This window comes from Hippocampus zosterae, chromosome 10 (genome assembly GCF_025434085.1).
Source record: "Hippocampus zosterae strain Florida chromosome 10, ASM2543408v3, whole genome shotgun sequence".
Lineage (NCBI taxonomy): Eukaryota > Metazoa > Chordata > Actinopteri > Syngnathiformes > Syngnathidae > Hippocampus > Hippocampus zosterae.
In genome coordinates, this window is record NC_067460.1 from 22,988,134 (window position 1) to 23,008,510 (window position 20,377).

General features: G+C 46.6%; 1 protein-coding gene and 1 long non-coding RNA gene across 13 annotated transcripts in view; one reads left to right on the plus strand and one right to left on the minus strand.

Annotated features, from left to right (window-relative positions):
• The window catches only part of tenm4 (teneurin transmembrane protein 4), a 163,276-nt gene extending 149,423 nt beyond the window's left edge, over nt 1–13,853 (minus strand). For 10 of the 12 annotated variants that reach the window (XM_052078334.1, XM_052078335.1, XM_052078331.1 and 7 more), the window contains exon 1: nt 13,336–13,853. The gene's annotated coding sequence lies outside the window, so the exon portion shown is untranslated. The remainder of the gene's footprint in view (nt 1–13,335) is intronic. The other 2 variants (XM_052078333.1, XM_052078332.1) reach the window with 1 other exon arrangement.
• LOC127609025 (uncharacterized) overlaps nt 1–20,377 on the plus strand; it is a 262,601-nt gene that overhangs the window by 13,917 nt on the left and 228,307 nt on the right. The gene's annotated exons all lie outside the window — the stretch shown is intronic.

Below are 20,377 nucleotides of genomic sequence, written 5' to 3' on the forward strand. Positions count from 1 at the left end.
AAGAGCAGAAATCCGTTTCGTTTCAATTAAGCACAAAAAAAAAAACGCGCTGCAGATCTTTCGACGGTACTGTGCCAGTTTTTTTTTTTTTGGAAGGGGTGGGGGGGGGGGTTCACCAAAGGAGCTCATGTGATTTAGGATTTTAGATGAGCGTTTCGCTGTTTGAGCTGAGTCAGAGGAACGCTCACGTCAATTCGCTGGGCTGTAGCTCACAGCCTGGACCCACTTTGGCTTCTTTGATGGCTCCGGAAGCTGCCCGACTACCGTTTTACTGATTTATCGTGATTGGTCGACACTCCGGTGGGCCTTCGCCGCTGTCCAAGTCGCAGTCGGCGCGGTGCGGAGACACGCTAATCTTAATTGATTGGTCGATAGAGAATTAGCATGCGGGAGAATACCAGTTAACCAGAGGAAAAAAAAAAAATCTATAAAAAAATCAAAGCGGTTTTACGTACTGTTTTGCGACACGTACAGTAGCATTAGCTTAATTTATCACACGGGAGGGGTCACAAAAAAAAATCGATAAATAATCCAAGCGGTTTTACGTACCGTTTTGCGACACGTACAGTAGCATTAGCTTAATTTATCACATGGGTGCGGTCACAAAAAAAAAAAAAAATCGATAAAAAAATCCAAGCGGTTTTACGTACCGTTTTGCGACACATACAGTAGCATTAGCTTAATTTATCACACGGGTGCGGTCACAAAAAAATAAATAAATAAATAAATCGATAAAAAAATCCAAGCGGTTTTGCGACACATACAGTAGCATTAGCTTAATTTATCACATGGGTGCAGTCACAAAAAAAAAAAAAAAAAAAAAAAAAATCGATAAAAAATCCAAGCGGTTTTACGTACCGTTTTGCGACACGTGCAGTAGCATTAGCTTAATTTATCACACAGGTGCGGTCACAATATTTATGGGGTCGTCGCTCCTCCTTGCAAACCCCAACTTGTCACCCCAGCCCTGGCTTGAACGAAACTCACAACCCCGTCTTTCGAAACCCCTACCCCAGCGTTGAAAACCCATTTTGACATCCCCTTCGAGGTTCGAATCCGCGCCTTGATCCCTTCATTTGAAAGTCACGCTGCATGCGTACAATCGTACCAAAAATGAGCTCGCAATATGAAAAAAAAAATCGACTATTTTAAGGCAGACAAAAGAGTGACTTGATCCTTTGAGACTGCAGCGAAAGCGCTCTTATCTGACGACCGCGCGGCTCCCGAGAAGGGATTATTGGACTATTTTAAGGGGCGACCGCACGCTGAATCTCGTGCGGGCAAGGAAATATTTGCATCCGGCGATTTTCCGGGCGAGCGCATTACAAAAGGGAGAAATGGTTACGTATAGTCGCCCTGCTTTACACAATGCAGTGAAATCCAAAACGTGAGTTATATATTAAAAAAAAAAAAATAATAATAATAATCTGATTGAAAGGCTTGCGCACTTCCCGCAGTGCAACTTAAATTGGAACCGAAGATGAAAGGAGACGACGGCAATCCGCCGCTATTGGCTTAGCCTGTCGCGACTCGTTTCAAGATTCCGATTTTAATCAATGGCGGTTCCAATTGAGATGCAAACCGATCCAATTTTTCGGATTCGAGTGACAATGAATCAAAGCATTTGCCCGCATGTACTACTCGCCACGGGAACGGCAACGCATGTGACATACGAATGTGGGGGGGAGTGCGTAGCGTCGCGCCAAGCGGGCCGAAGTGTTTGTGCGTTTAGGGGAGTGTTGCGCCGGCGAGTGGCCATTTCAATAAAACTGTCGAGCAATCGGTGAATAAAAGCCGACGAGGACTTTGTAATTACTTTGCTGTTGGCCTCGGACGCCATCCGTACACACTTTTGACCGGGGGGAGATAAATCTTCCCAGGTTAGCTTGGCGTTAGCTAGCTGGTACGCGGATAGATTTCAAACTTTACCAAAAGCATAAAAATAAAAAAAAAAAGAAAAACATCCGAGGTTCTGGCGTTGGCCAGTGTACAGTGAGAGATTCAAGTAAGTCAGTTTAAACTAAAAAGGTAAATCTTTCCGTCAGTTTCCGTGGCGGCGTGAGCGCGTCCGAGCTCACACCAAAAAGTAAACATGGTGTGATTAAAGTACAGTACAAGTGCACTCCATTTACCTTTAGGATCGAATTGGACTTTTCATTTTTTTTGGGGGGGGGGGTCAAAAGTACAATTAGTAACTCATTCAAGACCTGCTGGTTAAACGGTAAACAAATATGCAAATGCGGATTTTGAGTGTAAATCCAACCTCTGTCCCCCCCCCGCCGCCCTCCCCAGTCTTTTTTTTTTTTTTTTAATTAACACAAGCATCTGTACTACTTGACAATGTGAGTAATTTTATCTCCGCTGCCGACATCTTCATTCATAGTCCCGTGTAAAAATGCGAAGCAGGTGCACGAGCGTCTGAAACGCTGGAACGGTAAAACGGAGCAGTTGGCGACGAAAATAATCCCGTCACCTTGCTCGCAAACGTAACACTTGGCCGCCTCGCGCAGCCTCCGAGCGCCCCGCGAGCAGATGGACGTGTTAACACGTCCCTCGCAGTGTCGTTTCCACATTTTCCACTCGCACAAACATGCTGATTTGTGCGCCCGTTATTTTTTTTTTTTTTTTTAACCAAGAAAATCGCAGAAAGCCAGGCAGCATATCTTAGTCCAAAAAGACAGTCGACGACGGGTGGACGCATACAATCGGCACTCTCGAGGTAAATAACACGCCGGCGCCATCCTCCTCCTCCAACGTGACTGCGAGAGTCAAAAGGGTTAAAAAAAAAAAAAAAACATCAGCGGCAGTTGTCGGTAACAAGTGTTTTGATCCACTTGGACTCAACGAGAGAAGCTGAGCCTGAGGGCCTCGGAACGCGCGCGCCGTCATGGCCGACTCCAGAAGACGAGGTACAAATTAGTCGCAAGCCCTTTCGACGGAGGCCTTTTGTTTTTTGTTTTTTCCCCCTGCAATGCTGCGTCGCTCCTCATTGATTTTTTTTTTTTTACTCGCGCACAATACGACCAACGCAGATTGAAACGAAAGAAGCTTTGGGATTGGGATGCGTGAACAAACGACTTAAGTTTAGTAGTTATCCATCCGTGTAACCCATCATTGAGGTATCTTGACTACAAAGTGGTACGAAAACATATTTTTGAAGCGACTAATGTGGGAAATTATGTCGAAGAATTTGCATGCAGCGATGGCTGTTTGAAAGGGCTTTATAAATACATTCATTCATTCATTCATCTTCCTAACCGCTTGATCCTCACGAGGGTCGCGGGGGGTGCTGGAGCCTATCCCAGCTGTCTCCGGGCAGTAGGCGGGGGACACCCTGAATCGGTTGCCAGCCAATCGCAGGGCACACAGAAACGAACAACCATTCGCACTCACACTCACACCTAGGGACAATTTAGAGTGTTCAATCAGCCTGCCACGCATGTTTTTGGAATGTGGGAGGAAACCGGAGCACCCGGAGAAAACCCACGCAGGCCCGGGGAGAACATGCAAACTCCACACAGGGAGGCCGGAGCTGGAATCGAACCCGGTACCTCTGCACTGTGAAGCCGACGTGCCAACCACTGGACTACCGAATTGAAGTTCCATACGTTTGCATTTTGTATTCGCACAATTCATCGCACCGCCCTGTAATGGCCTTTAGATACCACAAGGCGGCAGCAAAAGACTCATTTTGTCAAACTGACCTTCCTCAACTCACTTTGACAAATCCTTGGAATTTAACCAAGTACAGATGAGTATTTTTCAATGAGCAAATCACGAATAGGAAAATTTCACTCAATGAAGCTCCTCAGCTCAGTTCAACAGTTCATTGGCAAGATGCCATCATATGGCGCTAGGATTGGCCGGAGCCCACGAACAGCAAACGGTTGACTGATTTCGCAAATAACAGAGGAACGCCCCCCCCCCACCCAACCCCCCACCCCCAGAACATTGCGAAATTGATCAAACCGAAATACAAATAATCAAAGCTTGGCTTTCCATCCTCTTGACTCATTTAGGGTCGGACTGTGTTTGTGCACATTCACCACGCGACTTTGGGATTTAGCACAGTGGCTTAAAAGTCAACGGCACTCCACAACTATAAGAGGAGCCCCTGCAGCCAAACATGTTTCTTCACGCTTTTTTTTTTTTTAATTTCTGCAAAACAGGCACCAGTAAAGAACAACCTTTGTGCTGTTTTTTTGTTTTTTTGGGGGGTAGGGGGGGTGATGTGGATTGGCTTCCAGCGGCTCAATACGACACGCTTGATTGAGCCAGAACGTCAGCGCTGGACCAAAATGACGAGCGTCCAGCTCGGGAGCGGCGCCAGGCCCTGATGTGCTTCCTGGCGTCCGCATGTGGTCACGCGACGGCGTACAGAGACACGCTAAGGGACAAAAAGTATTGGGCCACAAAGCTCACCCGTCCCAATACTTTTGGCCATGTATCGTCCTACCAAAATAAAAGCGATCGACAGATGGACTAAAGTATTGGGACAGGTGCTCGTATCACAGAGAGCAAGGGTGTCTCGATACTTTTGTTCATGTAGCATTGCCTCTGTGGAGGACTACTATTAGCATTAGCATATTTAATGTTTTTGAGCATATTTCTGAGTTTTTATTTTGTGTGCATGCTATCATCTTTTTCATCAATATCACTTTTAAAGAGGCCCTCCTGACATGCTGCACTGTACAGAGAGTAAGACGATCAGATGCAACGTCGAGACGAAGCGACATAATCTTCCTATCAAAAGGTTAATCCTGCCGCAGACGTGAAATCACTCAAGAGGATTCTGATAAAGCTACACGCAACTGGACTGGCCCGCGCTCAAAAATCAGTAGGCGAAGAAGAGATCGGCACAAGCCGTTTGAGAACATGTGTGGGTCAGATTGACCCGATTTAACATGTTTACATTGCGGGTCGAATTGACCCGGTTTAAAACCTCTGTCGTTTAAAACCTTGGTTCTATTGACCCTCACCAAAACATTTGAGGGTCATCCTGCCATAATAAAAATTTATTTTTAAAGATAGATAGATAGATAGATAGATAGATAGATAGATAGATAGATAGATAGATAGATAGATAGATAGATAGATAGATAGATAGATAGATAGATAGATAGATAGATAGATAGATAGATAGATAGATAGATAGATAGATAGATAGATAGATAGATAGATAGATAGAAAGATAGATAGATAGATAGAAAGCTAGCTAGATAGATAGCTAGCTCGACAGATAGCTAGCTCGACAGATAGCTAGCTCGACAGATAGCTAGATAGACAGATAGCTAGCTAGATAGATAGCTAGATAGCTAGATAGCTAGATAGCTAGAGAGATAGATAGATAGATAGATATAAATTAATAATATAATAACATTTTGGTGTGGTTCTCAAATGAGCACTAGAGGTGTTTGTTTATTTTTGGAGCGGGTCTCAAAACGGGTCAGGCGGCAAATATCGTAGCAAACGTAGCGTCTACATATGCAAAGAACGTTTCCGAATCATCCGTCCACAAACTCCCCTCCGTCATATTTTTTTTCCTCCCTTTTACCACACTAGTGAATACCTATTACGGAATGATAAATGGCTTTTTGTCTGCATCGCTTCTGTCACCCAGACGGCTTTAAATCAATAACACTCGTGCGTTTTTTAACGCCGCAACACAACGCTAACAGACAGGTGCTGTTGTCGGCGCCCACGCCGCCGCATAAAAGAACAGGTCAGCGCATTCTATACGTATTTGATAAATAAGGCCCGTCGCTAAAATGTCATCTTTGCGCCGCGGCTGAGAGCGGGGGGGAAAAAAAAAGCCCCACACTGTGTGTGTGTGACTGGAGCATGAGAGCGCCCGCGGGCCGGCTCGCGGGGCCTCATGAATATTGATGGCGCAACAGCTGAAGGTCAGCTCCGCCGGGAGACGCCGCTCTGCCACTTTGCTGCCTGACTCTCGCAAAATGTATAGCCCGGGCAGGCCGAGACGCGTGGCGAGAACCCCAGAACATAACCGACATATGCAAAAGTCATGAGTGAGTTTCAAGTCTCAAGCAAGTCCCGCATTACGGTGGCAAGAACCCAAAATCAAGACCGGTCTCTAAATATCAAGCAAGACGATTGAAGAAGCAGCATCAAAGCCCTTTTTTTTCTTCACAAAGCAACCATCACTTATAAACCATTCATCTTCCGTACCGCTTGATCCTCACTAGGGTCGCGGGGGGGTGCTGGACCCCTTCCCAGCCGTCACCGGGCAGTAGGCGGGGGACACCCTGAATCGGTTGCCAGCCAATCACAGGGCACACAGAGACGAACAACCATCCACGCTCACACTCACACCTAGGGACAATTTAGAGTGTTCAATCAGCCTGCCATGCATATTTTTGGAATGTGGGAGGAAACCGGAGCACCCAGAGAAAACCCACGCAGGCCCGAGGAGAATATGCAAACTCCACACGGGGAGGCCGGAGCTGGAATCGAACCCGGTACCTCTGCACTGTGAAGCCGACGTGCTAACCACTGGACTACCGGGCCGCCCTCACTTATAAACCATCACAACTTAAATCAAATTTTAGCAAGCAGTCGTGTTCTTTTTTTCAGGGTCCCAATTGCCGGGTCACTTGTTGTTAGGCAGAAGTCAGAGAGCTCAAGCAGAATAAAAAAATATGCCCCCTTCCGCAATGAAACCACTGCTCTGTATTAACTTGCTTTGTTTGTTTGTTTGTTTGTTTGTTTTATTGAGCATATATAGTACAGACAATAACAGGTTGACAAAGGTCAAACAAAATTATAAAAGGAAAATTAGAAATAGTTAAAAGAGAAAAAAAACACACATCACAGTTATATGCTCAAAGGAGTAGGAAGAAGTAAATAACTTATCTATTAACTATATGGTATTATACTATATATTATACTATACTATAATGGTATTAATTAACTATTAATTAATAGTTAATTAATACCATTAATTAACTGTATTAATCATTTTAGAAGGGGTAAAATACCATCATCCATACAGGTGACGCACAAAGAGTAGGAAATTTCATCTGTGCTGTAATGCATACAGCACATTTGACAATAAAATTGTACTTGACTTGACACAAACAAGACCGTCAGGAAGCCGCGGTAACATTCGCCGTATTTTCCCATTCGCCGTATATCCGATCGCTTCAAAGGTTCTAACGCCGCAATCCAAAACGGGTTCGTGTTGAACGAACCGCGGCTCTGTAGCAGTTCAAAAAGCCATTTGACACGCCCCCTTTTTAGACACCAAATAACCAATTAAGCCACCGCTCTGTGTTAATACATAATAATACTTTGTAATGAAATAAGTGTCCAAACGGATGCCTCGCCATGTTTCGAGCAAAATTCCAGCCCGCTGAATACTAATAAGCGTACTTCACTTTTTTTTTTTTGCATCCTTAGACATGATATCTTTATCCAAGAGATGCAAACTACCACCCTCTTGACCTTCCCACGGCGGCTCCCCGTCTCCGAAATCTCCCCACCGCTTGCGCATATCGATCACAGCAGGGGTGAAAATGCAAAACGTTGTGCGGCGGCGTCGCTCCGCACAGAAATTGCGCCGCACAGAAATTTAGCTAAGGCGCTAAAACGAGAGCGGCGCTCGCAGGGACGGCGACGCGCGAACCACTGGGGCTTAATTACCTGCGGATTTGGCCGCATTTCACCGACTTGCGTAAGACGTCGGCGGTCATGATGAAACGCCACTGGGGACGGACGTTCTAATGGGAGAGCCAAACAAAAGGCTTAGCGGGCTGTTAGCGGGATGCTAACCTTCAAACACCGCCAAGCATTTTTTTTTAAATTATTCTTATTTATTGATTCGTCGGGACAAGGGGAGTGTAATTACTGTCCCCTTTTTCCGCCTGCAGTTCAACGTGAGGCCACCGAGCCATGCTGGAAATTCGCGGCGGTTCGAATCGGCGGGGTAATTTGCCACGGTATGTTTGAAAGAACGCCGTGCGCACGTTTGAGGCTTGAGGAGAAGCTGCGAGCGGCGCAGGGGGGCAGGGGGGGCTCTTAAAATTTGAGGCGTCGGTGGGCGAGCCAAATAGTTTGCAATAAACGACTGCCGTGTCATATTTTGTTGAAATGCAAACAGACAGATGGGGACCAGCGCGCCAAGCAAACAAACATAATAAAGCAAATTAGTTCTTCAGCTCGGGGGGGGGGGACGTTAAAAATCTCTGAGATGATTCTGATGGGTCGTCATGTTCATCTTAAATCGGATTTGTTGTCTAGAACCAAAAGGAATTTTGGAGTGGGGGAGGGGGGTATAAAACCTGTTCTTTTGTTGTTTTTGTCTACTTTTCGATTTCGGTCGAGGAAGTCTACAAAATAAAACTTTTTACTCTAATTTTTTTCTTTTTTTTTTAAACCTAGTGTCCTGTGAACTCTGTTTTTAAAATTTCGGTCGAGGGAGCCTACAAAATAAAACTTTTTATTCTCATTTTTTTTCTTTTTTTTTTAAACCTAGTGTCCTGTGAACTCTGTTTTTAAAAGCTTGACTCGACATGTGCATTGATGTCAGTATTCGCAGTACTGGGATGATTTAAACAGTGGGTGCTTCCTCCAAGGATAAAAATGTCGGCACATTAGACGTAAAATCTCGAGCAAGGCGGCTCCCGTTGCTTTTTCAGACTCTTCGGATGCCGTTCATGAACGTGGAGACACAATCTGGAGGACTCCCCCGCCCCTGCCCGGCCATCAAACAATTGACCGGATGAAGAGTCTTTGTGTGGGTGCGGGAGGTGTGTCCAGGGGGGGGGGGGGGTCTAACACCTGGCTCCCCAATACAAACAACTCCCCACACGGATTTAAGAAAGTAATCCGAGCCCGCAGCAATACGGGCCCTCAAATTTGAGCACCTGCTCACTTACCAACAAGACGCCGCATCGTATTTTATGACGCTCAACAAAACCAATTCAACGAGGCACCCCCGTTTTATATCAGACGATAATTCCCGAGGTCGTCTCGGCGGCATTCTCTTTCATTGCCACGAACATCGAAACAAAAACAAAGTACCCCGGCTGACTGCAACTTGACTGACTGACGTCAAGTTTATGTTTTGTTAAGTTTATGGTTTAAGTTAAGAAACAAATCTCGGAATTGGCTTCTTTAAGGGTCTGTCTGGTTATTTTATCTTGTAATCCTTTCGCCATAACTTTCCGAATCATTTTTCTCGCTCAGAAGCAGTATGAAGGAAAAAAATGTATGTGGCGCATCTACATGTACGGATCGTCGCTTATTCCCAATATTCATTCATTCATTCATTCATCTTCCGAGCCGCTTGATCCTCACTAGGGTCGCGGGGGGTGCTGGAGCCTATCCCAGCTGTCTTCGAGCAGGAGGCGGGGGACACCCTGAACCGGTTGCCAGCCAATCGCAGGGCACACAGAAACGAACAACCATCCCCACTCGCACCTCGGGACAATTTAGAGTGTTCAATCAGCCTTCCACGCATGTTTTTGGAATGTGGGAGGAAACCGGAGCACCCGGAGAAAACCCACGCAGGCCCGGGGAGAACATGCAAACTCCACACAGGGAGGCCGGAGCTGGAATCGAACCCGGTACCTCTGCACTGTGAAGCCCACGTGCTAACCACTGGACTACCGGGCTGCGCTTATTCCCAATAATAATAATAAAAAATAATAATAATAATAATTAAATGATGATGATTGCGATTGATTAATTTTGTATTTATATTGCACTTAATTGAACTTCTTTCTACCCACATTCTTGCTGCTGTAGGTTGTAAATGTCCCCAGTGTGGGACAAATAAAGGATATGTTGATTACGTTGAGAGAATTTTGTTAGCGTTAGCTATTAGCGCCCCGCAGAGAAATGGCGAAATGGTGACTGCTGGGCATGAAGTAGCCACGGTGGCTCATGAAGTAGCCAGCATGTGACACATCCGAACGGATGAAGCCATCGCAACAGAGTGAGAATGAAGACGCGGCGCGGCAAGGTCAGACGAGCTAAATGTCTTTCTGCTTCTTTGAGAGAGCGCGGAGGGAAAAGGTCAAAGAGCGGGTCACGACTCCGCTCGGCCCAACCCGGACTGTCTGCGGGTGACTTGGAATAGCTCGTTGTGGGGCTGGTGGGGGAGGGGGGAGAGGGGGGGGTAAAAAAAAAAAAGAACATACTCAGGTTGCGCCTGCTGAAAAAGCATGTACAAGAATTATTGATTCCTTTGACACCTTAGAATTACTGACATCAGTGGAAAAAAAAAACTACACGCAGAGATCCGTGTGATGATTTAATTTATGCTTCAAGGGAGAAAAAAAAAATTGCCACTTCATCCATTGATTTTTTGGGGGGGGGTTTTATTTCTCCTCTATTTACATTGTAAGATGGCCGACAAGTCTCTTGTAAATGAGCCTTAATCGGAAGCGGGTGCCCGAGACAGATGGGCCGTGCAAAATGCAAAAGCCCTTTTTTTTTTTTTTTTTTTTTTTTTGCCCGTGTGACTAAACGTGGGCGCAGCGGGCCGCCAAAGTTGGATGATTAGTTCTCGGATTTGCAATTAAAGCAGAGGTGCGAGGGTCCGTTCATCTGCGCTGGCTGCTTTAATTATGCATGCATCTCGTTGCGGGACCCTGATATGAGGCAATAGTTTCCCCCCCCCACACCCCAACCTCTGATGTTGACCGAATAACAAGAAGAAACAGCAATGCGGTCATAAAAATAAAAAAGCACTTTTGGCTTTTTCTCATTGGTTCGAAGATCGCGCCAGACAGCTGCGGGGATTATTTTGACCCACTGGTCTTATTCAACGCAGTAGCCGGAATAAGACGCCTTTGATGTGACGATGCAATGACATTTCAGTGAATGTGTTAATCCAAAAGGGAGCGTTTGTATCTTCAGAGGCTGTGTTGCACTCGCTCCGTGTGAAAAATCTCAAGGTACAGGACCCAAAAGAAAATGTGACCCAAAGAATGATGATCTCATCTCCATTTGCTCCAACATTTAATCACTCGGGTTGAAATCTGGGCCTGCTTCATCAAACGCAAAGCTATCATATTCTTGGAAGAACACAGATTTTATTTTTCTGCCCGTCACTATATGTCGCTGGCAAAGATAGAAGAACCGAGATATATATATTTTTTTAATGAATAATCCAGTGGTTAGCACGTCGGCTTCACAGCGCAGAGGTACCGGGTTCGATTCCAGCTCCGGCCTCCCTGTGTGGAGTTTGCATGTTCTCCCCGGGCCTGCGTGGGTTTTCTCCGGGTGCTCCGGTTTCCTCCCACATTCCAAAAACATGCGTGGCAGGCTGATTGAACACTCTAAATTGTCCCTGGGTGTGAGTGTGGTGAGTGGTTGTTTGTTTCTGTGTGCCCTGCGATTGGCTGGCAACCGATTCAGGGTGTCCCCCGCCTACTGCCCGAAGACGGCTGGGATGGGCTCCAGCACCCCCCGCGACCCTAGTGAGGATCAAGCGGCTCGGAAGATGAATGAATTAATGAATGAATGAATAATTAGCATTTTTGGATCAATTAGGTCAAGTTGGATCATTTCAAGGGGTGGCACGCTCTGGCCTTCCTCCGTGGCAGTTTTGCATGTTTTCCCCGCGCCTGGGTGGCTTTTCTTCGGGTGCTCCAGTTTCCTCCCGCATTCCAAAAATAGGCACAGCCGGCTAACGGAACACTTGAAATTGTCTCTTGAGGGTTGTCAACTGTTGTCCTTTGTCACACGCATAATAACGACAATCGCTTTCTGGCGTTCACGGCGCTCATAACAATCCCAATTATGATTATTTGAAAGGCGCGACGGTGTGTCGATTCCCTCCCGGCCGTCTCCGAAGGGAGCGGGAGGAGACGTTTCACAATTCTGTCTGAACTCCTGACGCCGCTGCGGCGTCACAAACGCTTACGGAGCAGTTACGGGGATATGGCGACGTTCAGTGCTTAATTCCTGATGGTCCTTAATTCCCCCCCCCCCCCCTAGACTGTATTAAGTTCCACTTTACATCCTGTCATCCTGCATGCAAGTGTCAAACTAAGAAACCAATGAAAATTTTCTCTGCACAGTCCACTTGTCACAAATTCTGCTTTTTGGTGCGCTTTTGGGCACACCACAAGATGGCGCCAAAGCCCAATCTAATGGGAAAGTAGCCATTGCTATCACCAAAGTATGTTGAAGTGATAACGCTTCAATTGTAGTAAGATGGTTGCAGATTGGAGATCGATATTGAGTAACTTTGCCTCGTTATGTTACAAGTGACCCCTTTTCCAAGACAGTACTCAATATCCAATCACGTCCATCACTATTCAACATACATCAAAGGACACACACACACACACACACCAAAAAATTAAATGAAACGGGCTCGAAAGAGTGGACACAAGTTGTTTCCAGCCAGCCAATCAGAGAGGGAGAAGGTTTGAGCTACTAGAGCTGCAACCCAGCCCCCCCCCCCCCCCCCACACACACACACACACACACAATGGCTCCCGGGGGTCCGACTCACTCACTCACTTGCTCTTCTTACTCCTCCTCTGCTCTCACACACTGTTTGGGAAGTCCTCAAAATGAAGCCGCACCACAAAGCTTGATCGTTACTTAACAACTACATGCTTGCACATTTTTAGAACTCTTAGGAGTCGTTTAAATATATTCCTCAATATTTCGATCCATTTTTTTGGTAATCAAAACAATACGATATGTACAATGTGCATTCACACAAACACATGAGCCAGACTGCTGTATTTTATATTTTGCATTTTTTAAACTTATAAATTTCATATAGAAAATGAAAAAATGATTTAAAATATTATATATATATATATATATATATATATATATATATATATATATATATTCACTTATTCAAAAAATATTTTGTCTACATCTGCAAAAATATACAAAATATGAACCATATCAAATATGAATACTTAAGTATTTTCTTCTATCCGTTTAAAACAGTCCAACCCCCCCCCCCCACCCTCCCCACCCCCCAGCACCCCAATCCCTCAGCACTCAATCCATGATAGTCAGTCCAAGTCCCATTTAAAGCGAACCCACCGTCACCATCATCCGACCTCCTACCAACCATCTGGGGGCACATGTTCGGGACATCCTCTCGCCCCCCCCCCCCCCCCCCCCCAAGCCTCCACTTTACTACCACATTTTGTCACGTATGAACGGCAAACACGTAGCATGCGTGCAGGTAGACCAGCGAGCGAGCTGTGCACGCCACGGAGGAAAGGTGCGGTTCGGGGGGTGGGGGGGTGGGGGGGGGAGCGGAGAAGAGAGGAGAGGGGAGCCACATCTGCGTGCACGACGTATATTCCAACGAGCATTTCTGCATCTTACCATGGCGGAGACAATGCAGCAGGTCCCGTCCAGGTCCTCACTTCACTTGATGAGCCCCCCCCCCCCCCCTCCCTCCCTCCTCCAGCACCCACACTCGTGGATGCGCGTTATTTCCACAAGGCACGTTGTTACGTGGAGAAAGGAAAAAGAGAGAGAGAAAAAAGAGGAGAAAAAAATCGTCCTATTTTCCTCCCTTGCTTCCGTGCGCGGCGCTCCGAATAATTTCAAAAAAAGAAAATAAGAAGAAAAAAAAGCCGGGGGTCGGGGGGGGGGTTGGGAGAGTCGCCGCTCACGCACACGCGCGACAACACGTCCACGTTGTTGGAATGCGCGCGATTGTTCCTCGGAATTAAAGAGGGGAGAGGGGTGGCTGGGGAGGGAGCGGGGTGGGGTGGTGGGGGGGAAGCAGGAAAACGAGGTGTCACGGCGCCGAGGTAGCCAGCCGATGTGGCGTGCAGGAGGAGTGACAAGCCGCTTCTGCTTCTGCTTCTGCCTGCACGCCCGCCCGCCTGCCTGCCTGCTTCCACTCACTGAGCACACGCGAGGCAAACTGGGTGCGTGGACGCCCCCTTCGGTGAGAGGAGGATCCAGTCCCTGCAAGTGGCTGCTCGCTCTCTCTCTCTCTCTCTCTCTCTCTCTCTCAACTTAATGTATTCCTTCTATTTACATTGCAACATGTGTCAAGATGTAGGGCGCCCCCCCGAAAAAAAAAAGTGTGGGGGGGGCCGAGCATGTCTGTCGAATTTATAGTTGCATGATTTTTATGGGGCGGCCCGGTAGTCCAGTGGTTAGCACGTCGGCTTCACAGTGCGGAGGTGCCGGGTTCGATTCCAGCTCCGGCCTCCCTGTGTGGAGTTTGCATGTTCTCCCCGGGCCTGCGTGGGTTTTCTCCGGGTGCTCCGGTTTCCTCCCACATTCCAAAAACATGCGTGGCAGGCTGATTGAACACTCTAAATTGTCCCTAGGTGTGAGTGTGAGCGTGGATGATTGTTCGTCTATGTGTGCCCTGCGATTGGCTGGCAACCGATTCAGGGTGTCCCCCGCCTACTGCCCGAAGACAGCTGGGATAGGCTCCAGCACCCCCCGCGACCCTAGTGAGGATCAAGCGGTACAGAAGATGAATGAATGAATGAATGAATGAATGATTTTTATGGTTGACTACTTGCCGACTGGCCGAAGACACCCGGGAAGGTGTACCAGCACGCCCGCTGGAAAATGGATGGATAAGTGACCACGATGATGTCATTCATTCATTCATTCATTCATCTTCCGAGCCGCTTGATCCTCACTAGGGTCGCGGGGGGTGCTGGAGCCCATCCCAGCCGTCTCCGGGCAGTAGGCGGGGGACACCCTGAATCGGTTGCCAGCCAATCACAGGGCACACAGAGACGAACAACCATCCACGCTCACACTCACACTTAGGGACAATTTAGAGTGTTCAATCAGCCTGCCACGCATGTTTTTGGAATGTGGGAGGAAACCGGAGCACCCGGAGAAAACCCACGCAGGCCCAGGGAGAACATGCAAAATCGACACAGGGAGGCCGGAGCTGGAATCGAACCCGGTACCTCTGCACTGTGAAGCCGACGTGCTAACCACTGGACTACCGGGCCGCCCTACGATGATGTCATCAGCATAAAAAAAAATTTGCATAGTGGTCGTAGCGTTTGTCGTATTTGCTGAAGGGCGAGGCTCTGCTTTCCTACACGAGGTAACGCAATGCGCTTGGCAAAACATTTCATGGCCACAGTTAAAGGCAAAAAATAATTTAAGACGCTTAAATGAAAAGTAAATAAATGCAAAATTAAAGAAGCAAAAGAACGTACAACATAAGAATATGAAAAATATGATTTTGGACGTTGGTGTTGCCACTTCCCCGTCGCGGCTTTTCTGGAACATTTTACAGCCATAAAATTATAAGTTCATGATTACTTGATTTAAAAAAAAATGTTTATCAATTTGAATACAAAATATTTTGTCTTTGTATTAGATTCAATCAAATATATTATTTTGAAGATGATGGGCAAATCATTGAATTCCGTTTTGATTTCGGTCGAACACAAATTTGTTGCATTTTTTGTACGAAAGTGACGTCGCGCCGTCCGTTTGACTTGAAAGCCGAAAGCCGATTTGGAGCAATCAATTGCTCGACCTTTGACATGAGCGCTTTGGAAGGTGACGCAAAACCAGCATACGCGCCGCTTAGCCTCTTTTATCCCGCTTCTAAATCCGCTTGCTACTCACACTGGTTCCCGCTCCGAGCCGCCGGTCAAGAGTTCCTGGCCCTGGAAGCGCGTTTGGTCACCCCCCCCCCCCCACCCCCACCCTGCCCTTCCCTCCCGAGGCCGGAGGGCGTTTTACGGCGGGGTGGGCGTCGGTCCGCTAATTCGCCGCATTGTGTGCCAAGAAGTTAATCTGGGTGGGTGAAAGATGCTTTCACATGGAAAACTAGAGACGGGGGAAGGGGGGGGGGGGCGGGGATGGTATATTGGGAATGTTGGCTTTTTGTGTGCTGCTCCAAAAACATTCAGGCACATCTTGAAGCTTTTGGGGGTTGGGTGGGGTGGGTGGGTTGGACCTTTTTGGATCCCGCTTCTGTCATCCGGTTTTGGGGCAACATAAGCAGCAATACCGTCATACAGTTTTTGTCTCAGGGTGCGCAACCCCCCCCCCCCCCCCATGAAGTGGCTCCTCCTACTTCTGACATCAATTTTACGTTGGATATTCTCTATATCAGCTTAGTAAGGAGTAGGAAGCGCCACGCGTATTCTTTCCATCTACATCTTACGTGTGTCGATGGTCCACCCTTGGATCCCACTTCTGACACCTAATGTGGTGAACGTGTCCAATATCTCAAAAATCAACTTTGAACCACCCACAGCATTATTTTTACCCCGGGTGGGTGACTCCCCGACACTCACACACACGTCTGGATTCCAGTTATCGGATCCCACTTCGGACGCCACAACGGCATTCCCATCACCATCTCCTATTTGTCCCCGAATTAAAAATGAACCTTGGATCCCACTTCTGAATCTGAAGCTCGTGGCTAATACTTTCGGTAGTGTCCTCATAGGCTTATTGAAATCCATCCTCGCCCCCCCCCCCCCACCCCCACTTCTGACAACAAACACCGAAGCTAATGTTTCGTACGGTACCGTAAGAGACACCCGGTGCTTCCCGTTAGACCCGTTCGCAAAGACCAAGCGCGTCGTGAAGAAGATGGATGCTGACACGTAATGAAAAATCTCTACCAGGGAAAAATTCCGCATCAGCGAGGAAATGAAAGTGTCCCGTCGGAGTGAAACGAAATGAGGGAAAGCCGTCATCATCATGGCCGCGCACCTCATTCCACCGCCGCGTGGAGTCGAGATACTCGTCCAACTTCGCTCGCCGTTCTTGGTTGTTGTGATTTTGTGAGGGTTTTTTTTTTTTCGCAAATCTCATCTAACTGCGACAAAATCCCTTCAGTGAACGGAGACTCACTTTTTTTTTTTATGCCCCTTTCGCAAATCCTCGAATAAAGCTGAACCCATTTGACCCCAAATTCAATCGATTTAAATCCGGATGGGGCGGCCTGGTAGTAGTTTAATATTATTTAATTAATTAATTTAATAGTATTAATTAACTATTAATTAATAGTTAATACAGAGCAGTGGTTTCATTGCGGAAGGGGGCATATTTTTTTATTCTGCTTGAGCTCTCTGACTTCTGCCTAGCAACAAGTGACCCGGCAATTGTGACCCTGAAAAAAAGAACACGACTGCTTGCTAAAATTTGATTTAAGTTGTGATGGTTTATAAGTGAGGGCGGCCCGGTAGGCCAGTGGTTAGCACGTCAGCTTCACAGTGCAGAGGTACCGGGTTCGATTCCAGCTCCGGCCTCCCTGTGTGGAGTTTGCATATTCTCCTCGGGCCTGCGTGGGTTTTCTCCGGGTGCTCTGGTTTCCTCCCACATTCCAAAAACATGCGTGGCAGGCTGATTGAACACTCTAAATTGTCCCTAGGTGTGAGTGTGGCGTGGATGGTTGTTCGTCTCTGTGTGCCCTGTGATTGGCTGGCAACCGATTCAGGGTGTCCCCCGCCTACTGCCCGAGGACAGCTGGGATGGGCTCCAGCACCCCCCGCGACCCTAGTGAGGATCAAGCGATTCGGAAGATGGATGGATAAATCCGGATGTGAGCCAGGCTGGACGCCATTTTTGCCAGACAAAATATTTACGTCCATGTTGGTTTTTGGGGGTTTCGCAACCAATTTGGACTCGGATCCAAAAGTGAAATAATCAAGACGGTAAATGGGATTGATTTGACACTATCTGCGGGTGTACACAATCTCTTTCAACTTTGTTCTCCATGCGCGTTCTCACGTTGTTTCCTTGAATAATTTACCAGGTTTGTTGTGAACTTGCGCGTGCGTTTGTTCTTTTGTTCTTGTCGTGAGGAGAAGAAAGAGCAAAAAAAAAAAAAAGAAGAAAAAAAACGTGTTTGCTTTAGAGACAAGGCTCAATGCTGCGACTCCAATTATTCGCCCCATAAAGCCCCTAATTGGGCTTCGCTCGGCTTTGCTCCCCGCCTATTTTTATTGTATTTTTTTTTTATGGTTTTGCCCTTCTGCCGCCGCTGCTTCTTCTTATTTTAAAATCTTCCTTCATCATTAAAACGTAAGCACGGCTTCTGCTTCGTGGCGCGAGCGACGTTTGATGTTTTATCTCCAGCACAGGAGTTTTTTGTTTCTTTTTTTTTTTTTTCCCCCAAAAGGCTCTAATTCAAATCAGCATCGGGTTGATTCCGGTCGGGTTATTTTTAAGCAAACGGAGCACCTTGATGTGTCGCATCCTTTCCATCCCACTCCCATCATATTTGACCAGTTCTGACGTTTGACAGCAATGAAAATGTCATTCTTTTATTTTGGCCTTGTGACCCACAATACTCCCCAAAAATGAAAATCCCTCAAAATTGCACTTTTTTTTTAGCAGGCGCCACAAAATTTGTTTACAGTGAGGCAGCTTCATGTGAAATTTGACTCGTGTCTATCGAAAGGGATTTTTGAATTGCGTTTTCGCTGGCAGCGCAAATTTGACGTGAGGTGCGGTCTGAATCTGATTAATTAATCAGATTAATCAGTTTAAATAATTAAACTGATTAATCTGAAGATTAATCAGTTTGTAAATTCAAATCAAGCCGAGGTCATTCGGTTCGCAATCGGAGCCACATTTTGGGGAAGGTTTTACGTCGACTTCGGCTTGACCCCCAACAGATTGGCAGTCAGCCAGCATCCAAAACATCGCCCCCCCCTTGCTAACAAGAAAACTTTCTGCTCGAATGAGCCTCTGATTCCCACTGAATGCTAAACAGAACACGCAAGAGCACTGTGACCGGTCATTTGAGTCGCTACGGTCGTTCAGCTGGAGAAAAGTATTTCTTAAGACGCATTGCGATGTGCTCGAAATAACTCTTCAGATTGCACGCTTGCTTTAAATTTTTTTTTTTAGGGTTTTCGCATTCATTTTCCGAGCCGCCATGTCCACCATTCTCGCCAGGCTGTAAATGGATCAAGGTTCTGAGCGCCGTCCATGCGGACTGATGAAAGATTAAAAGGATTGTTGAGATTGAAGGCACATTTAGTACCCCGCTGAGGTCCAATTTGGAATCCCTGCGCTGCCGGCGAGACAGTCAAGAAAAGAAAAGAAAAAAAAAGGGACGGATGGTGGCCAAACGCTTGGCTATGAAAATAACAGCGTGTCACCGGAGATGCTCAAAGGAACTAGCCGCTGCTACGTGCTAATGCACTGGACGTACTGGTGACTCGGGGGTCACATATACATGCGGAAAGGAAAAAAAACAAAAAAGGTTAGAAAGGCAAACCTTAAGCAACATCAAACAAAGAGAAATATATGTGCATGCATTCTTTATCCTCTACAAAAAACATGGGCTGCAATAATGGCAATTCATTCCATTCATTGCAATGCAGGGCTCAAGTTGAGGTTCTTCTAACTCCGGTTCAGACAAGCGGCACATGATCTTTCATTTTGGGATATTTTTCGATTACAGATTTTCGGGGGGGGGGGGGGGTGCTGTGTGTTTGAAATGAACTGCAATCCATTAATCAATCTAGAAAGATGATTTGGGTGTTTTGAGCTCCCAAAATTAGTCACGGATTTTAACTAAGTGTGGCACACAATTCACAAAAAAAACTCACTTTTTAGCAGTCTTTGCGCTTGTTCGTAGATTAAAATTTTAACGAGGCACCCTGGCAAAATAGGTTGGTATTTCTGTACAGTAATTGTGATCAAGGAAGTACGTTGAAGGGCTACATTTCAACAGAGAAACATGCTACATATGTCGGGGAAGTTTAATCTGGGTTGTGAGTGGAAATACTTACGGTGGAATTTCAATTCTGCGATCGGGACATGCAGGCTCTACACCGGAGCCCAGATTCAAACCCCCAACCTCAAAATTGTGAGACGGATGTGCTGACCACTCGACCAGACGGTGTTCCAAATTGATACTAAAAGTGGGGCCTTAGCTTGCAATAAATGCACAAGTTGACGCCAAGCTAGGAGCTCTCCCAACAGCACACGCGTCCTAACATAAAAAGCGGCTGAGTTATGACGGGCCGTGCGCTTTGTAAAAACAGAAGGCGGCGCATAACCGAGTCGTGTGGCGTGTCACGACCCGCCGATCATTACTTTTTATAGCTGCCGATATCAGGCGCGACCTCGCGTATGGCTTGCCTGAGATGCTCAAGTCGACGCGCATTATTTTAAAAAATGGTTTGAACTATTTTCACATTTTAAGGATAGCGATTTGAAGACAAATGTTGAGGCATCACTATCGTGACTCTGTAACGCTTTCTACGACTTGGAGGTGTAACCAACAGGAAGACCATTGACAGCTCTTCAATTCGTGATTTCAAAATGTTTGGCTAGCTAACTTGTTGCCACTGAAAGTGATCCATAAAGAGCAAATCAAGATTTTTTCAAGACCAGCGTAGTCCAACAAAAACAGGAAATGAACACAGCTACCTCTCCGCTTTCCTTTGCT